Source organism: Macaca mulatta, chromosome 12, assembly GCF_049350105.2.
Source record: "Macaca mulatta isolate MMU2019108-1 chromosome 12, T2T-MMU8v2.0, whole genome shotgun sequence".
Taxonomy (NCBI): Eukaryota; Metazoa; Chordata; class Mammalia; order Primates; family Cercopithecidae; genus Macaca; species Macaca mulatta.
This window is the reverse complement of record NC_133417.1, coordinates 35223544-35245137: the sequence shown is the minus strand read 5'-3', so window position 1 is coordinate 35245137 and position 21594 is coordinate 35223544.

The window sequence follows — 21594 nt, the reverse complement described above, 5'->3', positions numbered from 1 at the left end:
GAAATATCCTCCCATAACAAAGAGAAAGAAGCTTTCTGAGAAACTTCTTTGTGTTCTGTGAAATCATCTCACAGAGTTACAGCTTTCCCTTCAAGAAGCCTTTCGCTAAGACAGTTCTTGTGGAATTGGCAAAGTGATATTTGGAAGCCCATAGAGGGCTATGGTGAAAAAGGAAATATCTTCCCATGAAATCTGGAAAGAAGCTTTCTGAGAAACTGCTCTGTGATATGAGACTTCCACTCACAGAGTTACATCTGTATTTCGTGGATCTCTTTGCTAGCCTTATTTCTGTGGAATCTGAGAACAGATATTTCGGATCCCTTTGAAGACTATAGGGCCAAAGGAAATATCCTCCGAAAACAAAGAGAAAGAAGCTTTCTGAGAAACTTCTTTGTGTTCTGTGAAATCATCTCTGAGAGTTACAGCTTTCCCCTCAAGAAGCCTTTCGCTAAGACAGTTCTTGTGGAATTGGCAAAGTGATATTTGGAAGCCCATAGAGGGCTATGGTGAAAAAGAAAATATCCTCCGATGAAATCTGGAAAGAAGCTTTCTGAGAAACTGCTCTGTGATCTGTGACTTCCACTCACAGAGTTACATCTGTATTTCGTGGATCTCTTTGCTAGCCTTATTTCTGTGGAATCTGAGAACAGATATTTCGGATCCCTTTGAAGACTACAGGGCCAAAGGAAATATCCTCCCATAACAAAGAGAAAGAAGCTTTCTGAGAAACTTCCTTGTGTTCTGTGAAATCATCACACAGAGTTACAGCTTTCCCCTCAAGAAGCCTTTCGCTAAGACAGTTCTTTTGGAGTTGGCAAAGTTATATTTGGAAGCCCATAGAGGGCTATGCTGAAAAAGGAAATATCCTCAGATGAAATCTGGAAAGAAGCTTTCTGAGAAACTGCTCTGTGATATGTGACTTCCACTCACAGAGTTACATCTGTATTTCGTGGATCTCTTTGCTAGCCTTATTTCTGTGGAATCTGAGAACAGATATTTCGGATCCCTTTGAAGACTATAGGGCCAAAGGAAATATCCTCCGATAACAAAGAGAAAGAAACTTTCTGAGAAACTTCATTGTGTTCTGTGAAATCATCTCACAGAGTTACAGCTTTCCCTTCAAGAAGCCTTTCGCTAAGACAGTTCTTGTGGAATTGGCAAAGTGATATTTGGAAGCCCATAGAGGGCTATTGTGAAAAAGGAAATATCCTCCAATGAAATCTGTAAAGAAGCTTTCTGAGAAACTGTTCTGTGGTATGTGACTTCCACTCACAGAGTTACATCTGTATTTCGTGGATCTCTTTGCTAGCCTTATTTCTGTGGAATCTGAGAACAGATATTTCGGATCCCTTTGAAGACTATAGGGCCAAAGGAAATATCCTCCCATAACAAAGAGAAAAAAGCTTTCTGAGAAACTTCTTTGTGTTCTGTGAAATCATCTCACAGAGTTACAGCTTTCCCCTCAAGAAGCCTTTCGCTAAGACAGTTCTTGTGGAATTGGCAAAGTGATATTTGGAAGCCCATAGAGGGGTATGGTGAAAAAGGAAATATCCTCAGATGAAATCTGGAAAGAAGATTTCTGAGAAACTGCTCTGTGATATGTGACTTCCACTCACAGAGTTACATCTGTATTTCGTGATCAATTTGCTAGCCTTATTTCTGTTTAATCTGAGAACAGATATTTCGGATCCCTTTGAAGACTATAGGGCCAAAGGAAATATCCTCCGATAACAAAGAGAAAGAAGCTTTCTGAGAAACTTCTTTGTGTTCTGTGAAATCATCTCATAGAGTTAGAGCTTTCCCCTGAAGAAGCCTTTCGCTAAGACAGTTCCTGTGGAATTGGCAAAGTGATATTTGGAAGCCCATAGAGGGCTATGGTGAAAAAGGAAATATCCTCAGATGAAATCTGGAAAGAAGCTTTCTGAGAAACTGCTCTGTGATATGTGACTTCCACTCACAGAGTTACATCTGAATTTCGTGGATCTCTTTGCTAGCCTTATTTCTGTGGAATCTGAGAACAGATATTTCGGATCCCTTTGAAGAATATAGGGCCAAAGGAAATATCCTCCGATAACAAAGAGAAAGATGCTTTCTGAGAAACTTCTTTGTGTTCTGTGAAATCATCTCCCAGAGTTACAGCTTTCCCCTCAAGAAGCCTTTCGCTAAGACAGTTCTTGTGGAATTGGCAAAGTGATATTTGGAAGCCCATAGAGGGCTATGGAGAAAAAGGAAATATCCTCCGATGAAATCTGGAAAGAAGCTTTCTGAGAAACTGCTCTGTGATATGTGACTTCCACTCACAGATTTACATCTGTATTTCGTGGATCTCTTTGCTAGCCTTATTTCTGTGGAATCTGAGAACAGATATTTCGGATCCCTTTGAAGACTATAGGGCCAAAGGAAATATCCTCCGATAACAAAGAGAAAGAAGCTTTCTGAGAAAGTTCTTTGTGTTCTGTGAAATCATCTAACAGAGTTACAGCTTTCCCCTCAAGAAGCCTTTCGTTAAGACAGTTCTTGTGGTATTGGCAAAGTGATATTTGGAAGCCCATAGAGGGCTACGGTGAAAAAGGAAATATCTTCCCATGAAATCTGGAAAGAAGCTTTCTGAGAAACTGCTCTGTGATATGAGACTTCCACTCACAGAGTTACATCTGTATTTCGTGGATCTCTTTGCTAGCCTTATTTCTGTGGAATCTGAGAACAGATATTTCGGATCCCTTTGAAGACTATAGGGAGAAAGGAAATATCCTCCGATAACAAAGAGAAAGAAGCTTTCTGAGAAACTTCTTTGTGTTCTGTGAAATCATCTCTGAGAGTTACAGCTTTCCCCTCAAGAAGCCTTTCGCTAAGACAGTTCTTGTGGAATTGGCAAAGTGATATTTGGAAGCCCATAGAGGGCTATGGAGAAAAAGGAAATATCCTCCGATGAAATCTAGAAAGAAGCTTTCTGAGAAACTGCTCTGTGATATGTGAGTTCCACTCACAGATTTACATCTGTATTTCGTGGATCTCTTTGCTAGCCTTATTTCTGTGGAATCTGAGAACAGATATTTCGGATCCCTTTGAAGACTATAGGGCCAAAGGAAATATCCTCCCATAACAAAGAGAAAGAAGCTTTCTGAGAAACTTTTTGTGTTCTGTGAAATCATCTCTGAGAGTTACAGCTTTCCCCTCAAGAAGCCTTTCGCTAAGACAGTTCTTGTGGAATTGGCAAAGTGATATTTGGAAGCCCATAGAGGGCTATGGTGAAAAAGAAAATATCCTCCGATGAAATCTGGAAAGAAGCTTTCTGAGAAACTGCTCTGGGATATGTGACTTCCACTCACAGAGTTACATCTGTATTTCGTGGATCTCTTTGCTAGCCTTATTTCTGTGGAATCTGAGAACAGATATATCGGATCCCTTTGAACACTATAGGGCCAAAGGAAATATCCTCCCATAACAAAGAGAAAGAAGATTTCTGAGAAACTACTTTTTGTTCTGTGAAATCATCTCACAGAGTTAGAGCTTTTCCCTCAAGAAGCCTTTCGCTAAGACAGTTCTTGTGGAATTGGCAAAGTGATATTTGGAAGCCCATAGAGGGCTATGGTGAAAAAGGAAATATCCTCAGATGAAATCTGCAAAGAAGCTTTCTGAGAAACTGCTCTGTGATATGTGACTTCCACTCACAGAGTTACATCTGTATTTCGTGGATCTCCTTGCTAGCCTTATTTCTGTGGATTCTGAGAACAGATATTTGGGATCCCTTTGCAGACTGTAGGGCCAAAGGAAATATCCTCCGATAACAAAGAAAAAGAAGCTTTCTGAGAAATTTCTTTGTGTTCTGTGAAATCATCTCACAGAGTTACAGCTTTCCCCTCAAGAAGCCTTTCGCTAAGACAGTTCTTGTGGTATTGGCAAAGTGATATTTGGAAGCCCATAGAGGGCTATGGTGAAAAAGGAAATATCCTCCGATGAAATCTGGAAAGAAGCTTTCTGAGAAACTGCTCTGTGATCTGTGACTTCCACTCACAGAGTTACATCTGTATTTCGTGGATCTCTTTGCTAGCCTTATTTCTGTGGAATCTGAGAACAGATATTTCGGATCCCTTTGAAGACTACAGGGCCAAAGGAAATATCCTCCCATAACAAAGAGAAAGAAGCTTTCTGAGAAACTTCCTTGTGTTCTGTGAAATCATCACACAGAGTTACAGCTTTCCCCTCAAGAAGCCTTTCGCTAAGACAGTTCTTGTGGAATTGGCAAAGTGATATTTGGAAGCCCATAGAGGGGTATGGTGAAAAAGGAAATATCCTCAGATGAAATCTGGAAAGAAGATTTCTGAGAAACTGCTCTGTGATATGTGACTTCCACTCACAGAGTTACATCTGTATTTCGTGATCACTTTGCTAGCCTTATTTCTGTTTAATCTGAGAACAGATATTTCGGATCCCTTTGAAGACTATAGGGCCAAAGGAAATATCCTCCGATAACAAAGAGAAAGAAGCTTTCTGAGAAACTTCTTTGTGTTCTGTGAAATCATCTCTCAGAGTTACAGCTTTCCCCTCAAGAAGCCTTTCGCTAAGACAGTTCTTGTGGAATTGGCAAAGTGATACTTGGAAGCCCATAGAGGGCTATGGTGAAAAAGGAAATATCCTCCGATGAAATCTGGAAAGAAGCTTTCTGAGAAACTGCTCTGGGATATGTGACTTCCACTCACAGAGTTACATCTGTATTTCGTGGATCTCTTTGCTAGCCTTATTTCTGTGGAATCTGAGAACAGATATTTCGGATCCCTTTGAAGACTACAGGGCCAAAGGAAATATCCTGCGATGACAAAGAGAAAGAAGCTTTCTCAGAAACTTCTTTGTGTTCTGTGAAATCATCTCCCAGAGTTACAGCTTTCCCCTCAAGAAGCCTTTCGCTAAGACAGCTCTTGTGGAATTGGCAAAGTGATATTTGGAAGCCCCTAGAGGGCTATTGTGAAAAAGAAAATATCCTCCAATGAAATCTGGAAAGAAGCTTTCTGAGAAACTGCTCTGTGATATGTGACTTCCACTCACAGAGTTACATCTGTATTTCGTGGATCTCTTTGCTAGCCTTATTTCTGTGGAATCTGAGAGCAGATATTTCGGATCCCTTTGAAGACTATAGGGAGAAAGGAAATATCCTCCCATAACAAAGAGAAAGAAGCTTTCTGAGAAACTTCATTATGTTCTGTGAAATCATCTCCCAGAGTTACAGCTTTCCTCTCAAGAAGCCTTTCGCTAATACAGTTCTTGTGGAATTTGCAAAGTGATATTTGGAAGCCCATAGAGGGCTATCCTGAAAAAGGAAATATCCTCCGATGAAATCTGGAAAGAAGCTTTCTGAGAAACTGCTCTGTGATATGTGACTTTCACTCACAGAGTTACATCTGTATTTCGTGGATCTCTTTGCTAGCCTTATTTCTGTGGAATCTGAGAACAGATATTCCGGATCCCTTTGAAGACTATAGGGCCAAAGGAAATATCCTCCGATTACAAAGATTAAGAAGCTTTCTGAGAAACTACTTTGAGTTCTGTGAAATCATCTCCCAGAGTTACAGCTTTCCCCACAAGAAGCCTTTCGCTAAGACAGTTCTTGTGGAATTGGCAAAGTGATATTTGGAAGCCCATAGATTGCTATGGTGAAAAAGGAAATATCCTCCGATGAAATCTGGAAAGAAGCTTTCTGAGAAACTGCTCTGTGATATGTGAGTTCCACTCACAGATTTACATCTGTATTTCGTGGATCTCTTTGCTAGCCTTATTTCTGTGGAATCTGAGAACAGATATTTCGGATCCCTTTGAAGACTATAGGGCCAAAGGAAATATCCTCCGATAACAAAGAGAAAGAAGCTTTCTGAGAAACTTCTTTGTGTTCTGTGAAATCATCTCACAGAGTTACAGCTTTCCCTTCAAGAAGCCTTTCGCTAAGACAGTTCTTGTGGAATTGGCAAAGTGATATTTGGAAGCCCCTAGAGGGCTATGGTGAAAAAGGAAATATGTTCCCATGAAATCTGGAAAGAAGCTTTCTGAGAAACTGCTCTGTGATATGAGACTTCCACTCACAGAGTTACATCTGTATTTCGTGGATCTCTTTGCTAGCCTTATTTCTGTGGAATCTGAGAACAGATATTTCGGATCCCTTTGAAGACTATAGGGCCAAAGTAAATATCCTTCGATAAGAAAGAGAAAGAAGCTTTCTGAGAAAATTCTTTGTGTTCTGTGAAATCATCTCCCAGAGTTACAGCTTTCCCCTCAAGAAGCCTTTCGCTAAGACAGTTCTTGTGGAATTGGCAAAGTGATATTTGGAAGCCCATAGAGGGCTATGGAGAAAAAGGAAATATCCTCCGATGAAATCTGGAAAGAAGCTTTCTGAGAAACTGCTCTGTGATATGTGAGTTCCACTCACAGATTTACATCTGTATTTCGTGGATCTCTTTGCTAGCCTTATTTCTGTGGAATCTGAGAACAGATATTTCGGATCCCTTTGAAGACTATAGGGACAAAGGAAATATCCTCCCATAACAAAGAGAAAGAAGCTTTCTGAGAAACTTCTTTGTGTTCTGTGAAATCATCTCTGAGAGTTACAGCTTTCCCCTCAAGAAGCCTTTCGCTAAGACAGTTCTTGTGGAATTGGCAAAGTGATATTTGGAAGCCCATAGAGGGCTATGGTGAAAAAGGAAATATCTTCCCATGAAATCTGGAAAGAAGCTTTCTGAGAAACTGCTCTGTGATATGAGACTTCCACTCACAGAGTTACATCTGTATTTCTTGGATCTCTTTGCTAGCCTTATTTCTGTGGAATCTGAGAACAGATATTTCGGATCCCTTTGAAGACTATAGGGCCAAAGGAAATATCCTCCCATAACAAAGAGAAAGAAGCTTTCTGAGAAACTTCCTTGTGTTCTGTGAAATCATCACACAGAGTTACAGCTTTCCCCTCAAGAAGCCTTTCGCTAAGACAGTTCTTGTGGAGTTGGCAAAGTTATATTTGGAAGCCCATAGAGGGCTATGGTGAAAAAGGAAATATCCTCAGATGAAATCTGGAAAGAAGATTTCTGAGAAACTGCTCTGTGATATGTGACTTCCACTCACAGAGTTACATCTGTATTTCGTGGATCTCTTTGCTAGCCTTATTTCTGTGGAATCTGAGAACTGATATTTCGGATCCCTTTGAAGACTATAGGGCCAAAGGAAATATCCTCCCATAACAAAGAGAAAGAAGCTTTCTGAGAAACTTCTTTGTGTTCTGTGAAATCATCTCACAGAGTTACAGCTTTCCCTTCAAGAAGCCTTTCGCTAAGACAGTTCTTGTGGAATTGGCAAAGTGATATTTGGAAGCCCATAGAGGGCTATGGTGAAAAAGGAAATATCTTCCCATGAAATCTGGAAAGAAGCTTTCTGAGAAACTGCTCTGTGATATGAGACTTCCACTCACAGAGTTACATCTGTATTTCGTGGATCTCTTTGCTAGCCTTATTTCTGTGGAATCTGAGAACAGATATTTCGGATCCCTTTGAAGACTATAGGGCCAAAGGAAATATCCTCCGAAAACAAAGAGAAAGAAGCTTTCTGAGAAACTTCTTTGTGTTCTGTGAAATCATCTCTGAGAGTTACAGCTTTCCCCTCAAGAAGCCTTTCGCTAAGACAGTTCTTGTGGAATTGGCAAAGTGATATTTGGAAGCCCATAGAGGGCTATGGTGAAAAAGAAAATATCCTCCGATGAAATCTGGAAAGAAGCTTTCTGAGAAACTGCTCTGTGATCTGTGACTTCCACTCACAGAGTTACATCTGTATTTCGTGGATCTCTTTGCTAGCCTTATTTCTGTGGAATCTGAGAACAGATATTTCGGATCCCTTTGAAGACTACAGGGCCAAAGGAAATATCCTCCCATAACAAAGAGAAAGAAGCTTTCTGAGAAACTTCCTTGTGTTCTGTGAAATCATCACACAGAGTTACAGCTTTCCCCTCAAGAAGCCTTTCGCTAAGACAGTTCTTTTGGAGTTGGCAAAGTTATATTTGGAAGCCCATAGAGGGCTATGCTGAAAAAGGAAATATCCTCAGATGAAATCTGGAAAGAAGCTTTCTGAGAAACTGCTCTGTGATATGTGACTTCCACTCACAGAGTTACATCTGTATTTCGTGGATCTCTTTGCTAGCCTTATTTCTGTGGAATCTGAGAACAGATATTTCGGATCCCTTTGAAGACTATAGGGCCAAAGGAAATATCCTCCGATAACAAAGAGAAAGAAACTTTCTGAGAAACTTCATTGTGTTCTGTGAAATCATCTCACAGAGTTACAGCTTTCCCTTCAAGAAGCCTTTCGCTAAGACAGTTCTTGTGGAATTGGCAAAGTGATATTTGGAAGCCCATAGAGGGCTATTGTGAAAAAGGAAATATCCTCCAATGAAATCTGTAAAGAAGCTTTCTGAGAAACTGTTCTGTGGTATGTGACTTCCACTCACAGAGTTACATCTGTATTTCGTGGATCTCTTTGCTAGCCTTATTTCTGTGGAATCTGAGAACAGATATTTCGGATCCCTTTGAAGACTATAGGGCCAAAGGAAATATCCTCCCATAACAAAGAGAAAAAAGCTTTCTGAGAAACTTCTTTGTGTTCTGTGAAATCATCTCACAGAGTTACAGCTTTCCCCTCAAGAAGCCTTTCGCTAAGACAGTTCTTGTGGAATTGGCAAAGTGATATTTGGAAGCCCATAGAGGGGTATGGTGAAAAAGGAAATATCCTCAGATGAAATCTGGAAAGAAGATTTCTGAGAAACTGCTCTGTGATATGTGACTTCCACTCACAGAGTTACATCTGTATTTCGTGATCACTTTGCTAGCCTTATTTCTGTTTAATCTGAGAACAGATATTTCGGATCCCTTTGAAGACTATAGGGCCAAAGGAAATATCCTCCGATAACAAAGAGAAAGAAGCTTTCTGAGAAACTTCTTTGTGTTCTGTGAAATCATCTCTCAGAGTTACAGCTTTCCCCTCAAGAAGCCTTTCGCTAAGACAGTTCTTGTGGAATTGGCAAAGTGATACTTGGAAGCCCATAGAGGGCTAAGGTGAAAAAGGAAATATCCTCCGATGAAATCTGGAAAGAAGCTTTCTGAGAAACTGCTCTGTGATATATGACTTCCACTCACAGAGTTACATCTGTATTTCGTGGATCTCTTTGCTAGCCTTATTTCTGTGGAATCTGAGAAAAGATATTTCGGATCCCTTTGAAGACTATAGGGCCAAAGGAGATATCATCCGATAACAAAGAGAAAGAAGCTTTCTGAGAAACTTCTTTGTGTTCTGTGAAATCATCTCATAGAGTTAGAGCTTTCCCCTGAAGAAGCCTTTCGCTAAGACAGTTCTTGTGGAATTGGCAAAGTGATATTTGGAAGCCCATAGAGGGCTATGGTGAAAAAGGAAATATCCTCAGATGAAATCTGGAAAGAAGCTTTCTGAGAAACTGCTCTGTGATATGTGACTTCCACTCACAGAGTTACATCTGAATTTCGTGGATCTCTTTGCTAGCCTTATTTCTGTGGAATCTGAGAACAGATATTTCGGATCCCTTTGAAGAATATAGGGCCAAAGGAAATATCCTCCGATAACAAAGAGAAAGATGCTTTCTGAGAAACTTCTTTGTGTTCTGTGAAATCATCTCCCAGAGTTACAGCTTTCCCCTCAAGAAGCCTTTCGCTAAGACAGTTCTTGTGGAATTGGCAAAGTGATATTTGGAAGCCCATAGAGGGCTATGGAGAAAAAGGAAATATCCTCCGATGAAATCTGGAAAGAAGCTTTCTGAGAAACTGCTCTGTGATATGTGACTTCCACTCACAGATTTACATCTGTATTTCGTGGATCTCTTTGCTAGCCTTATTTCTGTGGAATCTGAGAACAGATATTTCGGATCCCTTTGAAGACTATAGGGCCAAAGGAAATATCCTCCGATAACAAAGAGAAAGAAGCTTTCTGAGAAAGTTCTTTGTGTTCTGTGAAATCATCTAACAGAGTTACAGCTTTCCCCTCAAGAAGCCTTTCGTTAAGACAGTTCTTGTGGAATTGGCAAAGTGATATTTGGAAGCCCATAGAGGGCTACGGTGAAAAAGGAAATATCTTCCCATGAAATCTGGAAAGAAGCTTTCTGAGAAACTGCTCTGTGATATGAGACTTCCACTCACAGAGTTACATCTGTATTTCGTGGATCTCTTTGCTAGCCTTATTTCTGTGGAATCTGAGAACAGATATTTCGGATCCCTTTGAAGACTATAGGGAGAAAGGAAATATCCTCCGATAACAAAGAGAAAGAAGCTTTCTGAGAAACTTCTTTGTGTTCTGTGAAATCATCTCTGAGAGTTACAGCTTTCCCCTCAAGAAGCCTTTCGCTAAGACAGTTCTTGTGGAATTGGCAAAGTGATATTTGGAAGCCCATAGAGGGCTATGGAGAAAAAGGAAATATCCTCCGATGAAATCTGGAAAGAAGCTTTCTGAGAAACTGCTCTGTGATATGTGAGTTCCACTCACAGATTTACATCTGTATTTCGTGGATCTCTTTGCTAGCCTTATTTCTGTGGAATCTGAGAACAGATATTTCGGATCCCTTTGAAGACTATAGGGCCAAAGGAAATATCCTCCCATAACAAAGAGAAAGAAGCTTTCTGAGAAACTTCTTTGTGTTCTGTGAAATCATCTCTGAGAGTTACAGCTTTCCCCTCAAGAAGCCTTTCGCTAAGACAGTTCTTGTGGAATTGGCAAAGTGATATTTGGAAGCCCATAGAGGGCTATGGTGAAAAAGAAAATATCCTCCGATGAAATCTGGAAAGAAGCTTTCTGAGAAACTGCTCTGGGATATGTGACTTCCACTCACAGAGTTACATCTGTATTTCGTGGATCTCTTTGCTAGCCTTATTTCTGTGGAATCTGAGAACAGATATATCGGATCCCTTTGAACACTATAGGGCCAAAGGAAATATCCTCCCATAACAAAGAGAAAGAAGATTTCTGAGAAACTACTTTTTGTTCTGTGAAATCATCTCACAGAGTTAGAGCTTTTCCCTCAAGAAGCCTTTCGCTAAGACAGTTCTTGTGGAATTGGCAAAGTGATATTTGGAAGCCCATAGAGGGCTATGGTGAAAAAGGAAATATCCTCAGATGAAATCTGCAAAGAAGCTTTCTGAGAAACTGTTCTGTGATATGTGACTTCCACTCACAGAGTTACATCTGTATTTCGTGGATCTCCTTGCTAGCCTTATTTCTGTGGATTCTGAGAACAGATATTTGGGATCCCTTTGCAGACTGTAGGGCCAAAGGAAATATCCTCCGATAACAAAGAAAAAGAAGCTTTCTGAGAAACTTCTTTGTGTTCTGTGAAATCATCTCACAGAGTTACAGCTTTCCCCTCAAGAAGCCTTTCGCTAAGACAGTTCTTGTGGTATTGGCAAAGTGATATTTGGAAGCCCATAGAGGGCTATGGTGAAAAAGGAAATATCCTCCGATGAAATCTGGAAAGAAGCTTTCTGAGAAACTGCTCTGTGATCTGTGACTTCCACTCACAGAGTTACATCTGTATTTCGTGGATCTCTTTGCTAGCCTTATTTCTGTGGAATCTGAGAACAGATATTTCGGATCCCTTTGAAGACTACAGGGCCAAAGGAAATATCCTCCCATAACAAAGAGAAAGAAGCTTTCTGAGAAACTTCTTTGTGTTCTGTGAAATCATCTCTCAGAGTTACAGCTTTCCCCTCAAGAAGCCTTTCGCTAAGACAGTTCTTGTGGAATTGGCAAAGTGATACTTGGAAGCCCATAGAGGGCTATGGTGAAAAAGGAAATATCCTCCGATGAAATCTGGAAAGAAGCTTTCTGAGAAACTGCTCTGTGATATATGACTTCCACTCACAGAGTTACATCTGTATTTCGTGGATCTCTTTGCTAGCCTTATTTCTGTGGAATCTGAGAAAAGATATTTCGGATCCCTTTGAAGACTATAGGGCCAAAGGAGATATCATCCGATAACAAAGAGAAAGAAGCTTTCTGAGAAACTTCTTTGTGTTCTGTGAAATCATCTCATAGAGTTAGAGCTTTCCCCTGAAGAAGCCTTTCGCTAAGACAGTTCTTGTGGAATTGGCAAAGTGATATTTGGAAGCCCATAGAGGGCTATGGTGAAAAAGGAAATATCCTCAGATGAAATCTGGAAAGAATCTTTCTGAGAAACTGCTCTGTGATATGTGACTTCCACTCACAGAGTTACATCTGAATTTCGTGGATCTCTTTGCTAGCCTAATTTCTATGGAATGTGAGAACAGATATTTCGGATCCCTTTGAAGACAATAGGGCCAAAGGAAATATCCTCCCATAACAAAGAGAAAGAAGCTTTCTGAGAAACTTCTTTGTGTTCTGTGAAATCATCTCACAGAGTTACAGCTTTCCAATCAAGAAGCCTTTCGCTAAGACAGTTCTTGTGGAATTGGGAAAGTGATATTTGGAAGCCCATAGAGGGCTATGGTGAAAAAGGAAATAATCTCCAATGAAATCTGTAAAGAAGCTTTCTGAGAAACTGCTCTGTGATATGTGACTTCCACTCACAGAGTTACATCTGTATTTCGTGGATCTCTTTGCTAGCCTTATTTCTTTGGAATCTGAGAACAGATATTTCGGATCCCTTTGAAGACTACAGGGACGAAGGAAATATCCTCCCATAACAAAGAGAAAGAAGCATTCTGAGAAACTTCTTTGTGTTCTGTGAAATCATCTCACATAGTTACAGCTTTTCCCTCAAGAAGCATTTCGCTAAGACAGTTCGTGTGGAATTGGCAAAGTGATATTTGGAAGCCCATAGAGGGCTATGGTGAAAAAGGAAATATCCTCAGATGAAATCTGCAAAGAAGCCTTCTGAGAAACTGCTCTGTGATATGTGACTTCCACTCACAGAGTTACATCTGTATTTCGTGGATCTCTATGCTAGCCTTATTTCTGTGGAATCTGAGAACAGATATTTCGGATCCCTTTGAAGACTATAGGGCCAAAGGAAATATCCTCCGATAACAAAGAGAAAGAAGCTTTCTGAGAAACTTCTTTGTGTTCTGTGAAATCATCTCCCAGAGTTACAGCTTTCCCTTCAAGAAGCCTTTCGCAAAGACAGTTCTTGTGGAATTGGCAAAGTGATATATGGAAGCCCATAGAGGGCTATTGTGAAAAAGGAAATATCCTCCAATGAAATCTGGAAAGAAGCTTTCTGAGAAACTGCTCTGTGATATGTGACTTCCACTCACAGAGTTACATCTGTATTTCGTGGATCTCTTTGCTAGCCTTATTTCTGTGGAATCTGAGAACAGATATTTCGGATCCCGTTGAAGACTATAGGGCCAAAGGAAATATCCTCCGATAACAAAGAGAAAGAAGATTTCTGAGAAACTTCTTTGTGTTCTGTGAAATCATCTCAGAGAGTTACAGCTTTCCCCTCAAGAAGCCTTTCGCTAAGACAGTTCTTGTGGAATTGGCAAAGTGATATTTGGAAGCCCATAGAGGGCTATGGTGAAAAAGGAAATATCCTCCGATGAAATCTGGAAAGAAGCATTCTGAGAAACTGCTCTGTGATATGAGACTTCCACTCATAGAGTTACATCTGTATTTCGTGGATCTCTTTGCTAGCCTTATTTCTGTGGAATCTGAGAACAGATATTTCGGATCCCTTTGAAGACTATAGGGCCAAAGTAAATATCCTCCGATAACAAAGAGAAAGAAGCTTTCTGAGAAACTTCTTTGTGTTCTGTGAAATCATCTCCCAGAGTTACAGCTTTCCCCTCAAGAAGCCTTTCGCTAAGACAGTTCTTGTGGAATTGGCAAAGTGATATTTGGAAGCCCATAGAGGGCTATGGAGAAAAAGGAAATATACTCCGATGAAATCTCGAAAGAAGCTTTCTGAGAAACTGCTCTGTGATATGTGACTTCCACTCACAGATTTACATCTGTATTTCGTGGATCTCTTTGCTAGCCTTATTTCTGTGGAATCTGAGAACAGATATTTCGGATCCCTTTGAAGACTATAGGGCCAAAGGAAATATCCTCCGATAACAAAGAGAAAGAAGCTTTCTGAGAAACTTCTTTGTGTTTTGTGAAATCATCTCACAGAGTTACAGCTTTCCCCTCAAGAAGCCTTTCGCTACGACAGTTCTTGTGGAATTGGCAAAGTGATATTTGGAAGCCCATAGAGGGCTATGGTGAAAAAGGAAATATCTTCCCATGAAATCTGGAAAGAAGCTTTCTGAGAAACTTCTCTGTGATATGAGACTTCCACTCACAGAGTTACATCTGTATTTCGTGGATCTCTTTGCTAGCCTTATTTCTGTGGAATCTGAGAACAGATATTTCGGATCCCTTTGAAGACTATAGGGCCAAAGGAAATATCCTCCGATAACAAAGAAAAAGAAGCTTTCTGAGAAACTTCTTTGTGTTCTGTGAAATAATCTCACAGAGTTACAGCTTTCCCCTCAAGAAGCCTTTCGCTAAGACAGTTCTTGTGGTATTGGCAAAGTGATATTTGGAAGCCCATAGAGGGCTATGGTGAAAAAGGAAATATCCTCCGATGAAATCTGGAAAGAAGCTTTCTGAGAAACTGCTCTGTGATCTGTGACTTCCACTCACAGAGTTACATCTGTATTTCGTGGATCTCTTTGCTAGCCTTATTTCTGTGGAATCTGAGAACAGATATTTCGGATCCCTTTGAAGACTATAGCGCCAAAGGAAATATCCTCCCATAACAAAGAGAAAGAAGCTTTCTGAGAAACTTCCTTGTGTTCTGTGAAATCATCACACAGAGTTACAGCTTTCCCCTCAAGAAGCCTTTCGCTAAGACAGTTCTTGTGGAGTTGGCAAAGTTATATTTGGAAGCCCATAGAGGGCTATGGTGAAAAAGGAAATATCCTCAGATGAAATCTGGAAAGAAGCTTTCTGAGAAACTGCTCTGTGATATGTGACTTCCACTCACAGAGTTACATCTGTATTTCGTGGATCTCTTTGCTAGCCTTATTTCTGTGGAATCTGAGAACAGATATTTCGGATCCCTTTGAAGACTATAGGGCCAAAGGAAATATCCTCCGATAACAAAGAGAAAGAAGCTTTCTGAGAAACTTCTTTGTGTTCTGTGAAATCATCTCTGAGAGTTACAGCTTTCCCCTCAAGAAGCCTTTCGCTAAGACAGTTCTTGTGGAATTCGCAAAGTGATACTTGGAAGCCCATAGAGGGCTAAGGTGAAAAAGGAAATATCCTCCGATGAAATCTGGAAAGAAGCTTTCTGAGAAACTGCTCTGTGATATGTGACTTCCACTCACAGAGTTACATCTGTATTTCGTGGATCTCTTTGCTAGCCTTATTTCTGTGGAATCTGAGAAAAGATATTTCGGATCCCTTTGAAGACTATAGGGCCAAAGGAGATATCATCCGATAACAAAGAGAAAGAAGCTTTCTGAGAAACTTCTTTGTGTTCTGTGAAATCATCTCATAGAGTTAGAGCTTTCCCCTGAAGAAGCCTTTCCCTAAGACAGTTCTTGTGGAATTGGCAAAGTGATATTTGGAAGCCCTTAGAGGGCTATGGTGAAAAAGGAAATATCCTCAGATGAAATCTGGAAAGAAGCTTTCTGAGAAACTGCTCTGTGATATGTGACTTCCACTCACAGAGTTACATCTGAATTTCGTGGATCTCTTTGCTAGCCTTATTTCTGTGGAATCTGAGAACAGATATTTCGGATCCCTTTGAAGACTATAGGGCCAAAGGAAATATCCTCCGATAACAAAGAGAAAGAAGCTTTCTGAGAAAATTCTTTGTGTTCTGTGAAATCATCTCCCAGAGTTACAGCTTTCCCCTCAAGAAGCCTTTCTCTAAGACAGTTCTTGTGGAATTGGCAAAGTGATATTTGGAAGCCCATAGAGGGCTATGGAGAAAAAGGAAATATCCTCCGATGAAATCTGGAAAGAAGCTTTCTGAGAAACTGCTCTGTGATATGTGACTTCCACTCACAGATTTACATCTGAATTTCGTGGATCTCTTTGCTAGCCTTATTTCTGTGGAATCTGAGAACAGATATTTCGGATCCCTTTGAAGACTATAGGGCCAAAGGAAATATCCTCCGATAACAAAGAGAAAGAAGCTTTCTGAGAAACTTCTTTGTGTTCTGTGAAATCATCTAACAGAGTTACAGCTTTCCCCTCAAGAAGCCTTTCGCTAAGACAGTTCTTGTGGAATTGGCAAAGTGATATTTGGAAGCCCATAGATGGCTACGGTGAAAAAGGAAATATCTTCCCAAGAAATCTGGAAAGAAGCTTCCTGAGAAACTGCTCTGTGATATGAGACTTCCACTCACAGAGTTACATCTGTATTTCATGGATCTCCTTGCTAGCCTTATTTCTGTGGAATCTGAGAACAGATATTTCGGATCCCTTTGAAGACTATAGGGTCAAAGTAAATATCCTCCCATAACAAACAGAAAGAAGCTTTCTGAGAAACTTCTTTGTGTTCTGTGAAATCATCTCCCAGAGTTACAGCTTTCCCCTCAAGAAGCCTTTCGCTAAGACAGTTCTTGTGGAATTGGCAAAGTGATATTTGGAAGCCCAAAGAGGGCTATGCTGAAAAAGGAAATATCCTCCGATGAAATCTGGAAAGAAGCTTTCTGAGAAACTGCTCTGTGATATGTGACTTCCAGTCACAGATTTACATCTGTATTTCGTGGATCTCTTTGCTAGCCTTATTTCTGTGGAATCTGAGAACAGATATTTCGGATCCCTTTGAAGACTATAGGTCAAAAGGAAATATCCTCCGATAACAAAGAGAAAGAAGCTTTCTGAGAAACTTCTTTGTGTTCTGTGAAATCATCTCATAGAGTTACAGCTTTCCCCTCAAGAAGCCTTTCGCTAAGACAGTTCTTGTGGAATTGGCAAAGTGATATTTGGAAGCCCTTAGAGCGCTATCGTGAAAAAGGAAATATCCTCCGATGAAATCTGGAAAGAAGCTTTCTGAGAAACTGCTCTGTGATATGTGACTTCCACTCACAGAGTTACATCTGTATTTCGTGGATCTCTTTGCTAGCCTTATTTCTGTGGAATCTGAGAACAGATATTTCGGATCCCTTTGAAGACTATAGGGCCAAAGGAAATATCCTCCGATAACAAAGAGAAAGAAGCTTTCTGAGAAACTTCTTTGTGTTCTGTGAAATCATCTCTCAGAGTTACAGCTTTCCCCTCAAGAAGCCTTTCGCTAAGACAGTTCTTGTGGAATTGGAAACGTGATACTTGGAAGCCCATAGAGGGCTACGGTGAAAAAGGAAATATCCTCCAATGAAATCTGGAAAGAAGCTTTCTCAGAAACTGCTCTGTGATATGTGACTTCCACTCACAGAGTTACATCTGTATTTCGTGGATCACTTTGCTAGCCTTATTTCTGTGGAATCTGAGAACAGATATTTCGGGTCCCTTTGAAGACTATAGGGAGAAAGGAAATATCCTCCCATAAAAAAGAGAAAGAAGCTTTCTGAGAAACTTCATTGTGTTCTGTGAAACCATCTCCCAGAGTTACTGCTTTCCTCTCAAGAAGCCTTTCGCTAAGACAGTTCTTGTGGAATTGGCAAAGTGATATTTGGAAGCCCATAGAGGGCTATTGTGAAAAAGGAAATATCCTCCGATGAAATCTGGAAAGAATCTTTCTGAGAAACTGCTCTGTGATATGTGACTTCCACTCACAGAGTTATATCTGTATTTCGTGGATCTCTTTGCTAGCCTTATTTCTGTGGAATCTGAGAACAGATATTTCGGATCCCTTTGAAGACTATAGGGCCAAAGGAAATATCCTCCGATAACAAAGAGAAAGAAGCTTTCTGAGAAACTTCTTTGTGTTCTGTGAAATCATCTCACAGAGTTACAGCTTTCCCCTCAAGAAGCCTTTCGCTAAGACAGTTCTTGTGGAATTGGCAAAGTGATATTTGGAAGCCTATAGAGGGCTATGGTGAAAAAGGAAATATCCTCCGATGAAATCTGGAAAGAAGGTTTCTGAGAAACTGCTCTGTGATATGTGACTTCCACTCACAGAGTTACATCTGTATTTCGTGGATCTCTTTGCTAGCCTTATTTCTGTGGAATCTGAGAACAGATATTTCGGATCCCTTTGAAGACTATAGGGCCAAAGGAAATATCCTCCGATAACAAAGAGAAAGAAGCTTTCTGAGAAACTTCTTTGTGTTCTTTGAAATCATCTCACAGAGTTACAGCTTTCCCCTCAAGAAGCCTTTCGCTAAGACAGTTCTTGTGGAATTGGCAAAGTGATATTTGGAAGCCTATAGAGGGCTATGGAGAAAAAGGAAATATACTCCGATGAAATCTCGAAAGAAGCTTTCTGAGAAACTGCTCTGTGATATCTGACTTCCACTCACAGAGTTACATCTGTATTTCGTGGATCTCTTTGCTAGCCTTATTTCTGTGGAATCTGAGAACAGATATTTCGGATCCCTTTGAAGACTATAGGGCCAAAGGAAATATCCTCCGATAACAAAGAGAAAGAAGCTTTCTGAGAAACTTCTTTGTGTTCTGTGAAATCATCTCTCAGAGTTACAGCTTTCCCCTCAAGAAGCCTTTCGCTAAGACAGTTCTTGTGGAATTGGAAACGTGATACTTGGAAGCCCATAGAGGGCTACGGTGAAAAAGGAAATATCCTCCAATGAAATCTGGAAAGAAGCTTTCTGAGAAACTGCTCTGTGATATGTGACTTCCACTCACAGAGTTACATCTGTATTTCGTGGATCACTTTGCTAGCCTTATTTCTGTGGAATCTGAGAACAGATATTTCGGGTCCCTTTGAAGACTATAGGGAGAAAGGAAATATCCTCCCATAACAAAGAGAAAGAAGCTTCCTGAGAAACTTCTTTGTGTTCTGTGAAATCATCTCACAGAGTTACAGCTGTCCCCTCAAGAAGCCTTTCGCTAAGACAGTTCTTGTGGAATTGGCAAAGTGATATTTGGAAGCCCATATGGGGCTACGGTGAAAAAGGAAATATCCTCCGATGAAATCTGGAAAGAAGCTTTCTGAGAAACTGCTCTATGATATGTGACTTCCACTCACAGAGTTACATCTGTATTTCGCGGATCTCTTTGCTAGCCGTATTTCTGTGGTATCTGAGAACAGATATTTCGGATCCCTTTGAAGACTATAGGGCCAAAGGAAATATCCTCCCATAACAAAGAGAAAGAAGCTTTCTGAGAAACTTCTTTGTGTTCTGTGCAATCATCTCATAGAGTTACAGCTTTCCCCTCAAGAAGCCTTTCGGTAAGACAGTTCTTGTGGAATTGGCGAAGTGATATTTGGAAGCCCATAGAGGGCTATGGTGAAAAAGGAAATATCCTCGAATTAAATCTGGAAAGAAGCTTTCTGAGAAACTGCTCTGTGATATGTGACTTCCACTCACAGAGTTACATCTGTATTTCGTGGATCTCTTTGCTAGCCTTATTTCTGTGGAATCTGAGAACAGATATTTCGGATCCCTTTGAAGACTATAGGGCCAAAAGAAATATCCTCCGATAACAAAGAGAAAGAAGCTTTCTGAGAAACTTCTTTGTGTTCTGTGAAATCATCTCCCAGAGTTACAGCTTTCCCCTCAAGAAGTCTTTCGCTAAGACAGTTCTTGTGGAATTGGCAAAGTGATATTTGGAAGCCCCTAGAGGGCTATTGTGAAAAGGGAAATATCCTCCGATGAAATCTGGAAAGAAGCTTTCTGAGAAACTGCTCTGTGATCTGTGACTTCCACTCACAGAGTTACATCTGTATTTCGTGGATCTCTTTGCTAGCCTTATTTCTGTGGAATCTGAGAACAGATATTTCGGATCCGTTTGAAGACTATAGGGCCAAAGGAAATATCCTCCGATAACAAAGAGAAAGAAGCTTTCTGAGAAACTTCTTTGTGTTCTTTGAAATCATCTCACAGAGTTACAGCTTTCCCCTCAAGAAGCCTTTCGCTAAGACAGTTCTTGTGGAATTGGCAAAGTGATATTTGGAAGCCCATAGAGGGCTATGGTGAAAAAGGAAATATCTTCCCATGAAATCTGGAAAGAAGCTTTCTGAGAAACTGCTCTGTGATATGAGACTTCCACTCACAGAGTTACATCTGTATTTCGTGGATCTCTTTGCTAGCCTTATTTCTGTGGAATCTGAGAACAGATATTTCGGATCCCTTTGAAGACTATAGGGCCAAAGGAAATATCCTCCGATAACAAAGAGAAAGAAGCTTTCTGAGAAACTTCTTTGTGTTCTGTGAAATCATCTCCCAGAGTTACAGCTTTCCCCTCAACAAGCCTTTCGCTAAGACAGTTCTTGTGGAATTGGCAAAGTGATATTTGGAAGCCCATAGAGGGCTATTGTGAAAAAGGAAATATCCTCCGATGAAATCTGGAAAGAAGCTTTCTGAGAAACTGCTCTGTGATATGTGACTTCCACTCACAGAGTTACATCTGTATTTCGTGGATCTCTTTGCTAGCCTTATTTCTGTGGAATCTGAGAACAGATATTTCGGATCCCTTTGAAGACTATAGGGCCAAAGGAGATATCATCCGATAACAAAGAGAAAGTGCTTTCTGAGAAACTTCTTTGTGTTCTGTGAAATCATCTCATAGAGTTAGAGCTTTCCCCTGAAGAAGCCTTTCCCTAAGACAGTTCTTGTGGAATTGGCAAAGTGATATTTGGAAGCCCTTAGAGGGCTATGGTGAAAAAGGAAATATCCTCAGATGAAATCTGGAAAGAAGCTTTCTGAGAAACTGCTCTGTGATATGTGACTTCCACTCACAGAGTTACATCTGAATTTCGTGGATCTCTTTGCTAGCCTTATTTCTGTGGAATCTGAGAACAGATATTTCGGATCCCTTTGAAGAGTATAGGGCCAAAGGAAATATCCTCCGATAACAAAGAGAAAGAAGCTTTCTGAGAAAATTCTTTGTGTTCTGTGAAATCATCTCCCAGAGTTACAGCTTTCCCCTCAAGAAGCCTTTCTCTAAGACAGTTCTTGTGGAATTGGCAAAGTGATATTTGGAAGCCCATAGAGGGCTATGGAGAAAAAGGAAATATCCTCCGATGAAATCTGGAAAGAAGCTTTCTGAGAAACTGCTCTGTGATATGTGACTTCCACTCACAGATTTACATCTGAATTTCGTGGATCTCTTTGCTAGCCTTATTTCTGTGGAATCTGAGAACAGATATTTCGGATCCCTTTGAAGACTATAGGGCCAAAGGAAATATCCTCCGATAACAAAGAGAAAGAAGCTTTCTGAGAAACTTCTTTGTGTTCTGTGAAATCATCTAACAGAGTTACAGCTTTCCCCTCAAGAAGCCTTTCGCTAAGACAGTTCTTGTGGAATTGGCAAAGTGATATTTGGAAGCCCATAGATGGCTACGGTGAAAAAGGAAATATCTTCCCAAGAAATCTGGAAAGAAGCTTCCTGAGAAACTGCTCTGTGATATGAGACTTCCACTCACAGAGTTACATCTGTATTTCATGGATCTCCTTGCTAGCCTTATTTCTGTGGAATCTGAGAACAGATATTTCGGATCCCTTTGAAGACTAT